This window comes from Drosophila suzukii (genome assembly GCF_043229965.1).
Source record: "Drosophila suzukii chromosome 2 unlocalized genomic scaffold, CBGP_Dsuzu_IsoJpt1.0 scf_2c, whole genome shotgun sequence".
NCBI classification, from domain to species: domain Eukaryota; kingdom Metazoa; phylum Arthropoda; class Insecta; order Diptera; family Drosophilidae; genus Drosophila; species Drosophila suzukii.
In genome coordinates, this window is record NW_027255896.1 from 21670549 (window position 1) to 21688527 (window position 17979).

The following is a 17979-nucleotide window of genomic DNA, read 5'->3' on the forward strand; positions in this document are numbered from 1 at the left end:
TTACGACTTTGACTACTACTCATTGACCAAAGAAATGAGACGGGCATTTTCCACTACCGGAAGTGACCTTATGAAAGTCAAAGAATTAATGGAACGCAAGCAAGGGCCACACGAAGCCATTAGCGATTATGTCTCGGATATGCATAACCTGCATTTCAAGCTCAAGCACAAAATCGCTGAAGATGAATTCGTTGAGCTCTTAAAGGATAACATGAACTCTCAGATGGGGGGATTACTCCTAACATCCCCAATAACCTCATTAGCGGAGCTCAGAAGAGAGGGTCTCAGAGTTCATCGCTGGCTGAGAAACACAGGAAGAAACATGCGCAGCCGAGCTGCAATCAACGAAATAGAGGAATTCCAGACACTGGAGGACTTGCAGGACGCGGTCACGGTGGAAGAATTCAACCGGCAGCGGAAAGATACGCGAGGGCGTTACGAGGATGGACAAGGATGTCGAGGCCCGTTACACGCGCTGGTGTGTTATAAGTGTGGCAAAGGAGCAGACTTCTACGGGAAGCATCCTTCGAAGGAAGAATCCTGCCCTATCAAATTCCACGATGCCACCTGCAGGTTCTGCGAGAAAGTCGGGACGGATGCAGATGCTAACCCAGCGGCTTTTGCGCGGAGTCCGTCAGGCAAGACCGGGACAGCCGGGCGGAACAGGACCAAACCTTTCCGGTAAACACACGGAAGCCCAACCAAATCTCCCCCCATAAGAGCCTAGAACAACGAGAGAGGGAGTACGAACTTGCTCGTGAACGTATCTTCAATGGCTCGGAAGATGCAGACAGCGAGACACGAACAACGCGAAAAATACTAAAATTATATGATGCCCGAGCAAACTATCGCCGGCTCAAGCAAAAAGTGGTGGACACGGTGGTGAGCGTGCAAAAACGAAGGTCGATGGAGAAGAGACACTCGCCTTACTGGACACAGGCGCCAGTGCAAACTGTATTGGCAGAGGAGCGCACGCTTTCCTTAAAAACCGGACGAGGTCGATAAGGAAGCTAAGTGAAGAATGTGTACGCACAGCCAGCGGTGGTGAAACCCAAGTAACCGGAGCCATAACGTTACCTGTGGAATGGGAAGGAGAAACCAAGGACCTAGAGTTTTTGATAGTGCCAGGTCTGACACAACGATTTTATTTCGGAATTAACTTCTGGGATACATTCGGCCTCACATTCCTTGGTAAAGGTAGACGCGAGGTTGCCTCCGTTGAAACAACTCCGGATTTCGACCTTATGACCGGCGACCTAGACATGAACAATACGCTCAAGCCCGAGACCGCCTATACCCCACATCAGCTTACACCAGAACAACATTGAAAGCTGCAACAAGTGATAGACACATACCCGTCTTGTCTAGAAAAAGGGTTAGGAAAGACCAGTTTAGAGCAACATATAATTGAAGTGACCAACGAGGACCTACCAGTCAAGCAGCGACATTACCCGATATCCCTAGCCAAACAGAAGCTGGTGTACGCCGAGCTAGATCGCATTTTAGGTCTAGACGTGATCGAAGAAAGCAATAGTAGCTGGAGTTCACCGGTAACACTGGTGCAAAAAGGGCCGAAAAATCGCCTTTGCCTCGATGCGCGTAAAGAAAATTCCCGGACGATCAAAGATGCGTATCCACTACCACATATTAAGGGGTCTGTTGAGTCGACTACAGGAAACGTATTACATTTCCGCAATTGATTTAAAAGACGCCTTTTGGCAAACACCTCTCGAAACCGAAAGCAGAGAGAAAACCGCGTTTACAGTGCCCGGCAGGCTACTGTATCAGTTTACAGTCATGCCGTTCGGCTTGTGCAATGCCGCGCAGCGAATGTGCCGACTAATGGATAACGTTATACCAGCGGCGCTACGCGATAATGTATTTGTGTATCTGGATGACTTACTGGTCTGTTCGCCTACATTTGAAGCCCACATGGATATGTTGAGCCAGGTCAGTACCTGCTTACAGCGGGCAGAGCTAACGATATATGTAGACAAAAGCAAGTTTTGCTACAGCCAGGCAAGATATTTAGGATATGTAGTTGGGGGAGGATGCATCCGAACGGATGACGCAAAAATACAATCGATCCAGGAATTTCCCCAGCCTAACTCCGCCAAGCAAATGCGGAGGTTCCTGGGAATGACAGGCTGGTACAGGAGGTTCATCCAAAATTACGCACAGACAGCGGCACCGCTTCATGACTGTTTGAAGAAAGACCGCATAAAGAAATTTGAATTGTCAGAAGAGGCATTTAAGGCGTTTGAACTTTTGAAAACCAGCATGGCAACAGCACCGGTACTCGTCACCCCGGATTTTAAGAAACCATTTACCATCCAGTGTGATGCCTCGACCACTGGAGTGGGGGGAGTTTTGTTCCAAGCCGATGACGAGGGCGGAGAACATCCAATCGCCTATATGTCAGCCACATTGAAGAAAGCACAGCGGAATTACAGCATTACCGAGTTGGAATGCTGTGCCGCTATCCTCAGCATTACCAAATTCCGTGCCTACGTAGATGGGATGCCCTTCAAAGTGATCACTGACCACGCTAGTCTAAAATGGCTGATGAGTCAGAAAGACTTATCAGGCAGGCTTGCGCGATGGAGTCTGAAGCTACAAGCGTTTGACTTCACCATAGAACACAGGAAAGGATCACTAAATGTAGTCCCAGATGCTCTCTCACGAGTTCATATGGACGAGCTACAGAAGGCTGGTGCGGAAGAACTAGACATACACATCAACCTCGATTCGACAGCGTTCCAGTCATCGGATTATGTCAACCTAGAGCAGGCGGTGGACGAAAATTTGGGTAAAAGTCCAGACCTTCAAACATGAGAAGGCTATGTATATAAACGGATGGGATTCTGCCTAAACGACGCTGTGGATGAAGCCCGAGCATGGAAGCTCTGGGTTCCCGCAGAGCTGCGTCCTGATTTAGTCTAGAGAGCACATCATGCCATAACCGCAGGGCATGGGGGGTTGCACAAATCACTAGCCAAACTAAGACAGTTTTACTATTGGCCAGGCATGGCTGTAGATGTCCAAAAAGTAGTGAAGGAATGCGAGGTCTGTAAGATCACCAAGACCGCCAACAAAAATGACCGACCACCCATGGGAGAACAGCGGATTACGGAGCGGGCTGGCCAAAGGTTGTTCATCGACTTTATGGGACCATACCCGAGGACCAAAGCTGGGAATTCGGTGATTTTTGTATGCCTAGACCATTTCTCCAAGTTTGTCTGGCTGCAGCCGATGAGACATGCAGTAACTGCAGAAGTCATCAAATTCCTTGAGACCAAAATTTTCCATCAATTTGGAGTCCCTGAGTTTGTACACTCAGACAACGGCAAACAATTTGTGTCTCAAATTTTTGGCGAGCTAATGACCCGCTACGGTATCCGACACGTAAAGACTGGACTTTACTCCCCGCAAGCGAACGCGGCAGAGAGGGTAAACCGATCTGTACTCCAAATTTAGCGAGCAACAATTGCCCCAGATCAGCGAAATTGGGATACCCAACTAAGTCGAATAAAGTGTGCCCTTAGGAATGGCCTACACGAGTCAATAGGCATGGAACGCCATGTTCGGAACGCGGATGGTTACCCATGGAACAGCTTATCCGATTCTACGAAAACTGGGGGGAATACAGGCAGGAGATCCACAGATAAGTCTCCCAGACAAGATGGAACTCATGAAAGCGCAGGAAAGGCATATAACACCCGTAGCAAGCTCGTAGAGTTTTCCGTAGGACAAGTTGTCTATAGGAAAAACTACAAGCAGAGTAACAAAGCTGACGGATATAATGCCAAACTTGGCCCGAATCGAATTCGCTGTGTTGTACTCCAGCGTAAGGGCAAAGCACTATATGAGCTGGGCAATGCAGTGGGGAAAGTGTCGGGGTATTCCATGCTAAAGACCTGTATGTCGCCTGAACCTCTGATCGTAATCCGACGACTCCAGAAGGCGACAAACTTAGAACTGTGGGATAGCACGAGTTGATAGAAGGTCCCGATCACCTGATGAGGTGAACACGTAATTAGAACTACCCTGATTCCGCTATAAAAGCACAGCCGGGGACAGAAAATTATCCAGACATGATGAACACTTTCAGCGTATACGAACACGCCATCCAAGCTGCTCATCAGCTTAACAAGCTTATGAAGGAGTACGAGAGCATGGCCTCGTATCTAACATTCCTTACGGAATGGATGAACGGGCTCTGCCACAGTATCAACACCGATGAGGAGTGCATCCAGCAGCGCTGGATACAACTCCTTTCGGCGCCTCAAAACCGGGAGACGATAGAGCAGGAGATCGGGCAAAGGACCCGAAACCAGGAAAACGAGCGTAGACAGTTGCTCCAAGTACAGGAGCAACTTGTACGGACACAAAGACAAATAGTCAAGATACAGGAGAGCCAACAGAGGGTGGGGCGGCGCATGAACCGCCTCGCCAGAAGATTGGCAAGAAGGAGCCCGCGCCTGGGAGTCCTAGCGCGGGAAGATATCCTGCTTATAATAAGAAAACCTTAACTTAAGAACGATGTCTAGTACTAGAATAAATATATAGTAAATAAGTAAAACAAAAAAAAAATAATAATAAAAATAAAAAAAAAGAAACCAAAACAGAACAAAAAAAAACAATTCTTATACTTTTTAATATATCTTTCTTCGGGAAATGGGAAAACTTTTTACCTTTCAGCTGAGTAGCCCCCGGTTAAAAACCGTGGTTACGGCACACTCAGCAATTTTATTCTAAACTTTTTTACTTTTACGCACTTCTGATTTTTTTTTTTGTATATTTGTATATTATTTTCCATTAAAGCTATATTATATATTTTTTATGAGCCATATTTTTATTTACAGGTATAAATATGTATGAATGTATGTTTCCGTGCGAGGCCGGAAAGCTTTTCTTTTTCAGCATATGTATATAATAATAACATAATAAAAAAGTACAATAATTAAATAATTAAATAATAAGCCCGACTAGCTCATCTGAGACTGGGTTAATGTAGTGGGTCGAAGCCACACGTAAATGGGCGCCTAAAAAAAAAAGAATAAAGGAGAAGAAGGAGATCTAAAGAGATGGTCGTACGAAGATTCCTTTTGCGAAGTCATCGATCACTTCGAGCCTGTTACGTACGCCCTTCCCCCATACAAGATTAACCCCGTCAAAACAAATGCCATAAGTTGAGGGGCAAATCAGCAAAAACAATTCGACAACTCGTGGGTGTCGCGTGGCAGTAAGGTAGCAAAGTGCACCAACCGGCCGTTGACTCCATAAATAGGGGAAATAGAGAAACAGTATCCCTAGGTGGGAACACTTAGTTAACCCATCCAATATGGGGAGCTAGCGAAAGCTCTAGTCCGGTATTAAAGACCCCAGCCAAATAGAGAAGGGACAGAAATGGTTCTGATCTCTCCCTGACAGTGGTCTAGAAGTACAACTCCCATCAACACAGACCACGACTGGAAGAAGGCTGGTGTCCAGAAGGATGTCTTGACGTTTCCCTAGGATCAACTTCACCCAGGAGAAAGTCCCGATAACCGGTCCTGCGATCGACCACAATCTGGAGGAAGTCAACCTGCAAAAACACGAAGGACGAAAAGAACTAGTGAACCCAGTGAATGACCTAAGGACCCCAAGATGGGCGGCGAAACTTCCAAAGTGGCCGACAGCACCGCCAATGTGATTAACCACGTAGAGATCGTTGACCACAGGAAGGACATTCAAGATGTCAACAAGACCTACTACTGGTTATAGTGATCCTTAAGGTGGTTAAGATGTACAAGCGCTTGGTTCAAAAACGCCGCGACCAACATCATGCTTTGGAGAAAGTGGTGACTCACATTGGAGCATAAGCCAAGCAGATACAGTGAAGTGAAGCAGCAAAAAGACAATAGAAACAATAAAATAATAATAAGTAAATTGCACTCCAATATTATGAACAAAAAGTGAATCGCCCAGAAACAATCACAAACAATTTGCGAGTACATGCATTTCTGAATGCAAGTGTAAACAGGATCCCCAATTGCATACGCTGAACAAGAAATTGGAGCTGCACCGACCAGCCCCCAGCTAGAGCATTGGAACCGACGTGCGCCGCAGTGGAACTCACATACGATGCATGCATACATACATATCTATATCTTATACATACATATATATATATATATCCGTGCACCATGATTACATCAGAAGCTACCAATAACAGTGAATGAATTGGAATACTTATATATTGAGACCTTCCGTCTAGATTTTTCTCCACTTGCCCACTGTAATAAGCCCGAAAAAGCTATCATTATCTCTACCGTGCCAACGGTCATTGTTCTCTCCCGTCTGGATAAGAATTTGATTTTGGGCAATGTTAATACTTTCCTAGTTAAGACAAATAATTAATCTGTTAGGAATACATGTAATAATATATAATATCCACATATAATAGCTGTTTCATATATATAATCATTTAGATATACTTTTCTTTTTAGACCTTTTTTTATACATTATAATTAAATGTTAATTTTTCAGCGGCGAGTATCAGCCTTGTAATTGTATGTACAATTGCAAGAGCCCTCTGAGCGACGTTTGTAGTCGTGAATAGTCAGCATTTTGCTGATGTGTGCACCTTCACAGGTGGTAAAATCGATACTTTCCGCTAATAAAATAATTGTCAATTATTTTAATCCCTATATGAATTAACCAATATTATGTTATTTAACACCGGCACACGCCGACATAAATATTATTTAATAAATTTATAATGTGAAAAAGAATTCAAAACCATGGTGTGCTAGAACTCTAACAACGGGGGTGTGCTGACGCAAAGAGTGGAGTAGGTCAAGAACAATGACATAACTTTCGACGGACAACCTTGACAATAGGGGATCGTATTGCGCAGCCTGCGACGATCCATTGGCACACGAATGTGTGAAGGGGAGGGAATATGGCCAAAACACAGCCCGATCGTATTGCGATCAAGCGACAGCTAAGCTTGTTGGGCAGTGTGGACTGATGACTGACGAACTTGATGACTAATATTATTTTCCAGGCACTTTTAATATTTATTCTCGTTATGTTGGAGAGGAGAGAGGCTTACCAAGATCCCACGACCCGAATACGACGTAGCTTATGCCGGCAAATGGTGCCTGAACATCGGACGCCTCTCCCTCGGCCCAAGTCCTTGCCAGGACTCGGGCACTAATATGCCCACGTAACAATACATCCGAATTTTTTCTAAGAGTGATCCATGAACCACTACCAGTAATAATGCCGTGAATTTTTCTAGAAATATCTGTGTTCGTTGAAAGAAGTTTCTGCCTTGAGAGCTCTTAGGGTATTACTAGGATAAAGCCGAAAGGTCTTAAAGGAGGGAGTTGGCTAATGGTTTACATTGGGATTGACTTGGGAATTTTGTACAATAAACTTAAAAATATGTTTGTGAGCATGGAATAGATTGAATTGGATAGGAGAAGGGGCCACGTAAAGATGGGAGTGTAAGAGGGTACAAAAGATTGCAGTAATCGGAGCGGCTGCTACACAAGAAGTAACTCAACGAAGTTCGCAAGGTCGGGGGGATGAGCATGTGACCTCCAGTCCAGCAGGATGGTCCAGACCATGCCAAATATCTGCAGCCAAGTTGTTAATTGAGTGTTTGAATTTGAATTAGTAAGATACGGTGCAGGGTATAGTGTTGTTAAACGTCGGTTTCACACAAGTGTGAGTTCGACGTCGAATTCTGTTAGTGTGTGATCGGGCACGTTTCGGGGAACCACGGCTCTGGAAAGTGAGCTAGCCTGGGGAAAACTCAAAATATCACGCAAGACCACCTAGGTCCATCTCAGATGGCGTCCAATATAAACGGCAGCACTGTGACTTCCGCAGTGAGGAAAATAAAATTAAAGCCTGACTTAAGAGATCCTTTTTGAACAGAGCAGTTGCGCGCGAGACTGCTCGGTATTGAACAGGAATCAAAGACCATGTTGTAAATAGAGAATCCAGCTTATCGAAGTGATTGTTCCTCAACTGTGATATACATCTGCGATATAGCTATAAGTAGTTAGACTAAGAAGTGTAAAGTAAAGAGATAAGAAAAGGACAGGATATGGCAAAAGCCGACGACTAGGTCAAAATAAACTTTTATATGGCCTAATGCGATCGGTGAAAGCGAAAAATGGCCACCTCCGACACTGTGCAAAATAAAGTTTGTTAACGGTATGCGTAGACGCTTGGGGGACAGAAAAAATGCGGGTTTAGTTAGAAAAGTATATAAAACATTGCGTCTTGTTATAAATATGAAAATGGCAGATGTTTAATGATGAATAAGTTTACTTAAACTAGGTAGAATTAATTATAGAAAAGAAACATTAATATGTAAAACTAAATGTTCTAACTGATTCCAATTGCTTCCTTTCCGGGGAAATATCCTTCCGGCATCCGACGTCCAGTTCAGGGTCAAATATTAGTCCAATGTCCTGCTGCGGTCGTAACCGGATGTCTTTCACTCTCGCAATAAGGGAGAAAGTAGCTTCCGGATTATAGAAGAACTTATACGTATGGGAAATGAAAATTAATTAGATTGTGGTAAAGATTTGACTTTACTACGAATTAAAATTGATGATTTTAATAGTGGAGGAAACCAAGTTGTTTGGCTTCGCTTAATTATAAATGGCTACCTCTTTGTATTCGGCATGTTGATTATAGTTGGTTTGTACTCCTTCATCGGGGATTTATCCTTCTCTCATTTAACTGTGAATAAATTGATAGGAATTCCCTCAATTTTTTTGTATTATATACGGGTTTCGTGTTGTTATTGTTTTGGTTTAACTGGATTTGAAAACCCATGGGCTTTACCCGTTTTTACAATGAGCGACAACGAGAATTTAGAGCAAGACCAAGGGCACGAGAGAATGGAGGAGCTTAAATCTAGAAACTGCATCTACTCCATATGGAACCTACTCCAACATCCAGCTAGATCCAGCTTACGGCTCTTTCACCAGAGGGGAACTGCAGCAATTGATTCTCACCTCACAGGAGCAAATAAAAGTGGACTTGCATGACTTACATGATGAAGTTGATGAAGAAGTTGGATCAACGGAGGAAATCACCATCGTCATCGACGTCATCTCTATCCACGAACACTCGGCTGGACACAAATGTCAATCCACAAAGGAATCTCGAAAAGTAGAAAGCTAAGAAGGGAAACCAACCGGAAGGGGCTGGAGGTTCAGCAGAGGAGGAAGGAAACGGTGGAGCACAACAATGTCAACCTCTAAGCGAAAACAATCAGGCGGCAGGTGCAAACAGGATACTTTTCCAGAATTTTACCAGTCAATTCCACGTTACACAGAGGGAAAACATAGCATGCCTCTTTGGAACAGCAACCAAGGGCAGTACATGGGCAGTTGGGCCCGGACCCAAAGGGGAAATCAAGCTTCCACGAAAGGGCTTGGATCGAGGAGGAACTCATCTGCAGGAATGGCAGGTGCACGGACGGGAAACCAGCCGAGGGGCTATGTTCCCTAAGATGAATGGGGATTACAATATTTGGGCAATCCTGGAGGTATGCGAGCCAAACTTTTCATCGTTAGGGTTGAGCACCTGCAACGGCACTACGGGATGCCATGGCTAGAACTGCTTTGGGATTTTCACCGCCTTTTAGTGAATAACGCCTCGGAGTGGTACTGGCTCCTAATCTGCACAAAACAGCCAAGGAAATCTAGCGGAGCTGATGAAACATTGGGTATATCCTGTCCGGTGTACACGTTGGAACATCTGCATGACGAATGCCGTGAGGCAGAAAGAGCGTTGATGGCCGAATGGGAAGAGTAGAGGAAATCCGGAACTTGAGCGTGACCGACAGGGAGGAAACCGAATCGTAGAGGGAAGAGGTGGAGGAAATAGCTAGCGGTTCAATAAACAAATCAACTATTTGCTAAAATTGTCAGAAGAAGTGTCACAGGTACAAGTAGTGTAGAGTAGAGCAGAAGGCACTTTTCTGCAATACATGTGGGCTAGGCAACACGGTCACGCCGAAATGTCCCAAATGTAGCCAGGGAAACGCCTTCCGGAGTAAAGTCCTGTCAGCAGAAGAAGCTAGACCTGACAGGGTATATCTATCGCTCCAGGAACGAGGAAGTTAGAGATCGCATATTCAATGAAAATCAGCTAGCAGGAACGGCTTCGGAAAAAGCGACAAGTACGAAGAGAAGTCCAGCAATCCTTAGTAGTTATAGGAAGAGAAGCTAAAACAGACCCCCGGGCGTGTGCAATGGTAAAAATGGCAAGAATAGAACTACAAGGAATGTTGGATTCTGGGGCGTCGGTCAGTTTGTTGGGCAATGGCTGCAGGGAACTGCATATCCCTTGGTGCGGTCCGCGAACGGCGCAGCGCAGAACATATTAGGCAAAATATCGATTTCAGTCCATTACAAAGGCATCTGTGCAGAGATGACCCTTTTCCTATGTGCTTCTCTCGAACAAGAGCTTTATATAGGATAGCACCACAAATGTTCGACCTCGAGGAAAAGAAAATAGAGTATATATAGAGTATAGTAGAGAATAGAGACAACACGAGTTGGATAAGGACGAGGAAGCACAAGTCCACAGTAATTAAATACACAATGGAGCTGGAAAAGGGGGCAGTTCCGGTAAAATACCGTCATTATCCGGTGTCTCCTGCAGTACAAAAATAGATTTATGAGGAGATAGGCTAAATTTTACGCCTCGGGGTAATAGAGGAGAGCGACAGCGCTTGGAGTAATACCATTACCCTGGTAAGGAAGCCAGGTAAAAATCGTCTTTGAGACGACAAAGTTCGAATCACCCGAATACGAGGAAATACGGTAGGAAGTCGAGGCCAATAAGGATGAGTTACCGGACGTGACGGTAGTCAACGGATTTATATTCAAACGGACGCAAATACGCAACGGTGGGTCGCATGCAGAGGGCCCCAGTGGCTCTGAGCACAACGCTGATTGAGCAAGTACATTCGCCACCCACTCGGTCGCATCGAGTGGTCTCGAAAACTCACTTGAGACGACATTTTTACTGGCCGGGAATGGTTGCGTAAGTCAGGAGGTTTATCCGAAGCTGACAGGTGAGCAAGGAAACGAAGGCCACAAGCAGTAGAAGAGACAGTAACATATCGACCGTTTGAAAAGCCTCATATAGATTTCATAGGAAAGTATCCTCGTTCAAAAAGTGGTCATTCTTACATATTCATTTTTGTAGACCATTTTTCGAAGTTCGTCTTTCTTAAAGCCATGCGGGAGGCCACCACAGCTGCAGTGGTAAAGTTTTTGTCGGGGGAAATCTTCCAAACATTTGGCGTACCGGAGACTCTTCAGTCAGACAATGGGAACCAATTCGTGGCAAATCAATTTGCGGAGATGATGCAGAGTTACAGAATTAGAAACACAAAGACGGCAGTCTTTTCCCCCCAGTCTAATGCGTCCGAACGGGTGAATCAATCCGTGCTGAACGCTATCAGAGCGTATTTGGAGCCAGATCACCGCGCCTGGGATCTATATCTGCCCAAGATAGAAACAGCGCCTAAAAGTTCAATTCATTAAGCCCCAGGTACAACGCCGTATTTTGCGCTGTCTGGGCAGGAAGCTGCGTGCTCTGGAGGACAGCGAAATCAGTAATCTGGGACATGGAGCACATGAAACCAGTGCGCGGTATTACAACCGAAACAGGCGGCAAGTGACATTTAAGCCAGGGCAAGAAGGTTTCAAAAGGAACTTTGCTAAAAATGAGGAGGAACTAGCGACCAACAAAGAGGATCTGGTAGAGACGTGGAACATCAGGCCAGGTTTTCGGGCATGCCATCCGTCCAGTATTCCAATATATTCCGGAATTGTATTCTGTGCTCGTGGGCGTTTTCCCTCGTTAGGCGCTTAAGGAGGTACTCCGTTGTCCTGAGTTGTTGTGAATCCGTAATGGAGACCCGCAATTCGTGTTGACGATAGCGAATTGGGCATAGGATGATCAGTGTCGAAGCCACGGTCAAAGGCGTTATAGCTGCTGCGTTCGAAGAATAATTTTTAAGTCTCGCGTTGCACGTGCAAAAGTTGCATAATTACTAAAAGTGTAGAGGCGGTTTACATGTTTTAATTAAAATCTTGTAAGGATTCGGACGAGCTGCAGCAATATGTGAGTCCAGCCCAAAATAATATTTTTTTAAGAAACCCAGTAATTTTCGGAAGATCCGCTGGGAGTCGATGCAGGAAAAATTGTTTTTTAAGGACGGGATTGACGTAATTTCAAAAGTCTTGCACTTCCCGGTCAAAGGTCCACAATCACTGACCCATGTCGAGAATAATTATTCCCCTGGCCCAGCGTCAGATGCTGAATTTTTGAGTGACGTCCTGGAGGTCCGACACGCTCTCCAAGTGGCGACAACGGGAGCCTGTAGGCTTGAACTTGAATTAGTACGTTACTGTGCAGGTGATAGTGTTGTTAAGCGTCGGGTTTACACATGTGTGAGTCCGTCGTTGAATTCTGTAAGTGTGTCATCGGCCAGGGTTCGGGGAACCACGACCCTGGAAAGTGAGCTAGCCTGTGAAAAACCCGAAATATCACGCTGGACAGACTAGGTCCATAGCAAGTTCAGCCTATAATATTGTAAAACTGTATAAGTGAAGTTAAAAAATTGTCGCCCAACGTGGAGTCGCATGACTAAAATTCTAAGCTGGGGCTTTAAAGCAAAAACTCAAAAATTTTAAAGTGAAAAAAGTCCAAAAATCGCGATACATCCGACGAAACCGAAAAAGTTTGTGTTGATAAAAAATAAGGCGGAAAATAATTTATGTAATAATAACCTTAAATCTCCAAATTACAAAATAGAGATAGTAACAAAAAACAAGAAAGGAAGCTAACTTCGGCAAGCCGAAGATTGTATACCCTTACGGTTGTAATTATTAAAATTAAAAATAAAAAAAAAACTATTCCCAATAGTATAAGATAAAAGATTTCATATTATTTTCCCACCAATTTTTCGATCGTTCCTATGGCAGCTATATGATATAGTCGTCCGATAATGATAAAATTAAATTCCACATTCAGAACTAATTAAAAAATGTTATTTCCAAGCGTAGGAGTTTATATGTAAAAAAAATGGCGGAGCTTTAATTTGTTTCGTATTATTTTCCTACCAATTTTTCAATTGTTCCTACGGCAGCTATATGATATAGTCGTCCGATTATGATAAAATTAAATTCCAAATTCAGAACTAATTTAAAAATGTTATTTCCAAGCGTAGGAGTTTACTAAAAAAAACACCGAAGCTATAATTTGTTTCATATTATTTTCGCACCAATTTTTCGATCGTTCCTATTGCAGCTATATGATATAGCCGTCCGATTTGATAAGATTAAATTCGAAATTCAGAACTAATAAAAAAATGTTATTTCCAAGCATAGGAGTTTATATGGTAAAAGGCACAAAAGAAAAAAAATTTTTTCCCGATTGTTCCTTTGGGAGCTATAATATATAGTTGTCCGATCCGACCTTTGGGAAAGTTTCAGACCGATAGCTTTAAAACTGAGAGACTAGTTTGCGTAGAAACGGACGGATAGACGGACAGACGGACATGGCTAGATCGACTCGTCTAGTGATGCTGATCAAGGATATATATACTCGTACTTTATGGGGTCGGAAACGTCTCCTTCACTGCGTTGCAAACTTCTGACTGAAATCATAATACCCTCTCAAGGACGAGCCCAAAAGGATCATCAATCAAAAGAAGGACGACCCCAAAACAGGATCATCAAGCAACAGGAAGACAAATAGAGAAGATGATTCGTGATCGATTAATTATACCCGTTACTCGTAGAGTAAAACGGTATACTAGATTCGCCGGAAAGTATGTAACAGGCAGAAGGAAGCGTTTCCGATCCCATAAAGTACATATATTTTTGATCAGGATCACTAGCCGAGTCGATCTATCCATGTCCGTCTGTCCGTCAGTCCGAATGAACGCTGAGATCTCGGAAACTATAGGAGCTAGGCTACTGAGATTTGGCGTGCAGATTCCTGAGCTTCTTAGGCAGCGCAAGTTTGTTTCAGCAGAGTGCCACGCCCACTCTTACGCCTAGAATCCGCCCAAAACTGTGGGTCATACAGTTTTGATTTTGAACTGAAATGTATTGTTCTCATCAATACCTATCGATTGACCCAAAAAAAAGTTTGCCACGTCCACTCTAACGCTCACAAGCCGCCCAAACATGTGACGCCCACAGTTTTCATGCTAGACAACAAATTCTAACTGAAATGTATTGGTCTCGTCAATACCTATCGATTGATCCAAAAAAAATTTGGCACGCCCACTCTAACCCCCATAACGCTTAAATCTGTCTACCGTCGGTAGGTGGCGTATTTAAATCTCGCTTTGCTGCTTGCATATCTCCATTTCCCTTTGGTCTCTTTAGCTGAGTAACGGGTATCTGATAGTCGAGGTACTCGACTAAAGCGTTCTTCCTTGTTTTTATTATTATTTAAGAATTTTGTATAAGGGAAATAAAAAAAAGTTTTATTATGCCTTATCAATATTAAGAACTAAAATAACGGGAATGGCAAATGATGCCTTAACACATAATGGTACTGTGTTAAATTTCGATACCATAATGGCCAGACTTGACTTTGTCGTTAGTGACAAACGTGCCATTCATATTATCGAACAAGAATTGAGTATATTGAGTCAGGGAACATAATCCATAATGGATTATAATAGAAAGGTTAACAGAAAATTAACTCTATAAATCAATAAAACCACTATGACTTATGGTAGGAATAAACCAATAACTGCAGAAATTAAGGAAAAGCAGAAAGTAACAACATCAGGGCTCATTTCGCAAATAGTTTTCTAGATCCAAACTCGGCAGGAAATGGACAAACACATTTTAACCACAAGCCAAAACAACAAAACAATAATTTTAACAACCACTGGGACAATAACAATTAAAGCAACAAGTTTAACCAAGACCATAATCAGAACAAGAATACTTATAGTAATTATAATCAAAGTAAAAATAATTCCTGGAGCCCGGGCAGGTTTAATCAGCAAAATCAGGCAGCCACAAAATACGACAGAGACATTGGAGATAGTCGAGTCAAATCAGATTCAGAATAGCGGCTTTATTCAAGGCTATAACAAATATCAAAATAACAATTATAATCAGAGCAAGTGGGTCAATCCCAAAATACAAGGGTACCAACTGGAACTGTTAACCAACAGGCTAACAAGACGATGAGATTGAACAATATTGAGGAGAACCATTTCTAGACCAAACTTCAGGGGTAGACTTAATAAGAAATGACAGTAAAATAAATAAAAAGTAAAAAAATTTTAATTGACACTGGGGCAACCTCGTGCTATAGCACAATGAGCTTCCAATATATAAAGGAGTATCCACAGTGAATGAATATTCAATAATTAAATACTATCATATGATAACTATATTTGATACACGATATACATTTTATGAAATCGAAGGGTTAGATTCAGATTTACTAATTGGTTATAGCCTTTTGAAAAAATGGGAGCTGTGATTGATACAGCTTAAGGAGTAATTAAATATTACGGAAAGGAAGAAAAATGAAATTATAATAACGGGAACATTTTAAACCAACTTTCCTGAACAGAAGAAAACACCATTCTTCCATTAAAGGAATTTATATTAAAACTAGGAAGAACGCTACAGTCGAGTACCTCGACTATCAGATACTTGTTACTCAGCTAAAGGGACCAAAGGGAGATGGAGATATGCAAGAAGCAAGGCGAGATTGTAGTGCGCTACCTACCCGCTATCTCGATAAATGGATATGTGGGCGGCGATAGGTATTGACGAGACTAATACATTACAGTTCAAATTTTTATACCCGTTACTCGTAGAGTAAAAGGGTATACTAGATTCGTCGGAAAGTATGTAACAGGCAGAAGGAAGCGTTTCCGACCCCATAAAGTATATATATTCTTGATCAGGATCACTAGCCGAGTCGATCTAGCCATGTCCGTCTGTCCGTCTGTCCGTCTGTCTGTCCGGATGAACGCTGAGATCTCGGAAACTATGAGAGCTAGGCTATTGAGATTTGGCGTACAGATTCCTGAGCTTCTTACGCAGCGCAAGTTTGTTTCAGTAGACTGCCACGGCCACTCTAACGCCCACAAACCGTCCAAAACTGTAACTCCTACAGTTTTAATGCTAGATAGAAAATTTTAACTGAAATGTATTGTTCTTATCAATATTTATCGATTGACATAAAAAAAGTTTGCCACGCCCACTTAAACGCCCACAAACCGCGAAAACCTGTGACGCCCACAATTTGCATGCTAGATAAAAAATTTTAACTGAAATGTATTGGTGTCGTCAATACCTATCGATTGATCCAAAAATAAATTTGCCACGCCCACTCCAACGCCCATAACGCTTAAATCTGTCTACCGCCGGTAGGTGGCGCATTTTAATCTCGCTTTGCTGCTTGCATATCTCCATTTCCCTTTGAGTAACGGATATCTGATAGTCGAGGTACTCGACTATAGCGTTCTTCCTTGTTTTTATAGTATGAACATTGTGGGTGCCACAGACTTGGGCGGTTTGTGGGCGTTAGATTGGGCGTGGTAAACTTATTTTTAGGCCAATCGATATGTATTGACGAGACCAATACATTTCAGTTAAAAATTGTTTTCTAGCATAAAAAAAAATCCTGAACCCTCCGTCGATGAATTATCCGACAAAAATAAATCTTTTGGATATAGAAATCCTGAACACGCCGTCATTGTACTTTCCGACAAAACTAAAAGATTGGAAATGAATTCCCCTGTATTAGTAGTACCAAAAAAGGATTTCAAAAAAGTTTGAACTCCAAAACTCAGACTCGCGACAGATTATAAAAAACTTAATGAAATTACTACACCTGATAGATATCCAATGCATGACCCTTCGGTGATTTTGTCAAATCTTTGAAAAGCTAAATACTTTTCCACAATTGATTTGGGATATGGATTTCATCAGATTCTCATGAATGAAACAGACATTCAGAAAACCTTACTATCAGTAAACAATGGGAATACAAATTCCTAAGAATGTCTTTTGGGTTAACAAACGCTCCTAGAATATTCCAACGAGTAATGTTTATATGGATGGCATTATTATATTCTCAAAAACGATGGAACAAAATTAAAAAGATTTAATTGTCATAACTAAAATTTTGATGAACGCAAACATGAAAGTTTCGATTGATTTGCCAAAATGGCAAAGTATCTAAAAAAGCATCACAGCTTGACGATTCCGATTCAAAAGCTTTCAACGAGTTGAAAGATAATTTAATCGCACAAAATGAATTAGTGCAACCAGATTATAATAACAAATATACTATAACAACTGATGCGTCTGATTTAGCTATTGGTGCTGTACTTTCTCAAGAAGGACAACCAATTACATTTATTTCGAAAACTTTAACCAAAACCATGGTATGGGGTTTTAAAAATCTGCCGAATTACTTATACGGGGTTAATAGCACCGAGATCTACACAGATCATCAACCTTTTTCAATCTAAATTTCTCAAAAAAAAATCCAAATATCGAAATGAAGAGATGGTAATCCATCATTGAAAGATATTCACCCAAAATTATTTATGAGCCAGGAGCAAAAAATGTTTCTGCTGATGCTTTATCAAGGATCCAAGTAAACAACTTGACGGAAATATCGAATCGGTCTCAGGTCAATACACTCAGCATTCAGCAGAGAGTAGTTTTGCGAATGTTATACAGGAAACCCGAAAACTCGTAAACCAATTTAAGCAACCACTGCTAACAGCAACGGGGTATAGTATTATAGAGTATGACACCCCAGAAAATAATATAACAACAGGAGTTCACTGTACTCTAGAGGGCTTTTATAAAATACAAAAACCACTTAAAGATAATTCTATAAATAAATTTTTATACACAAAATCATTTGTCCTGGATGTCGAAA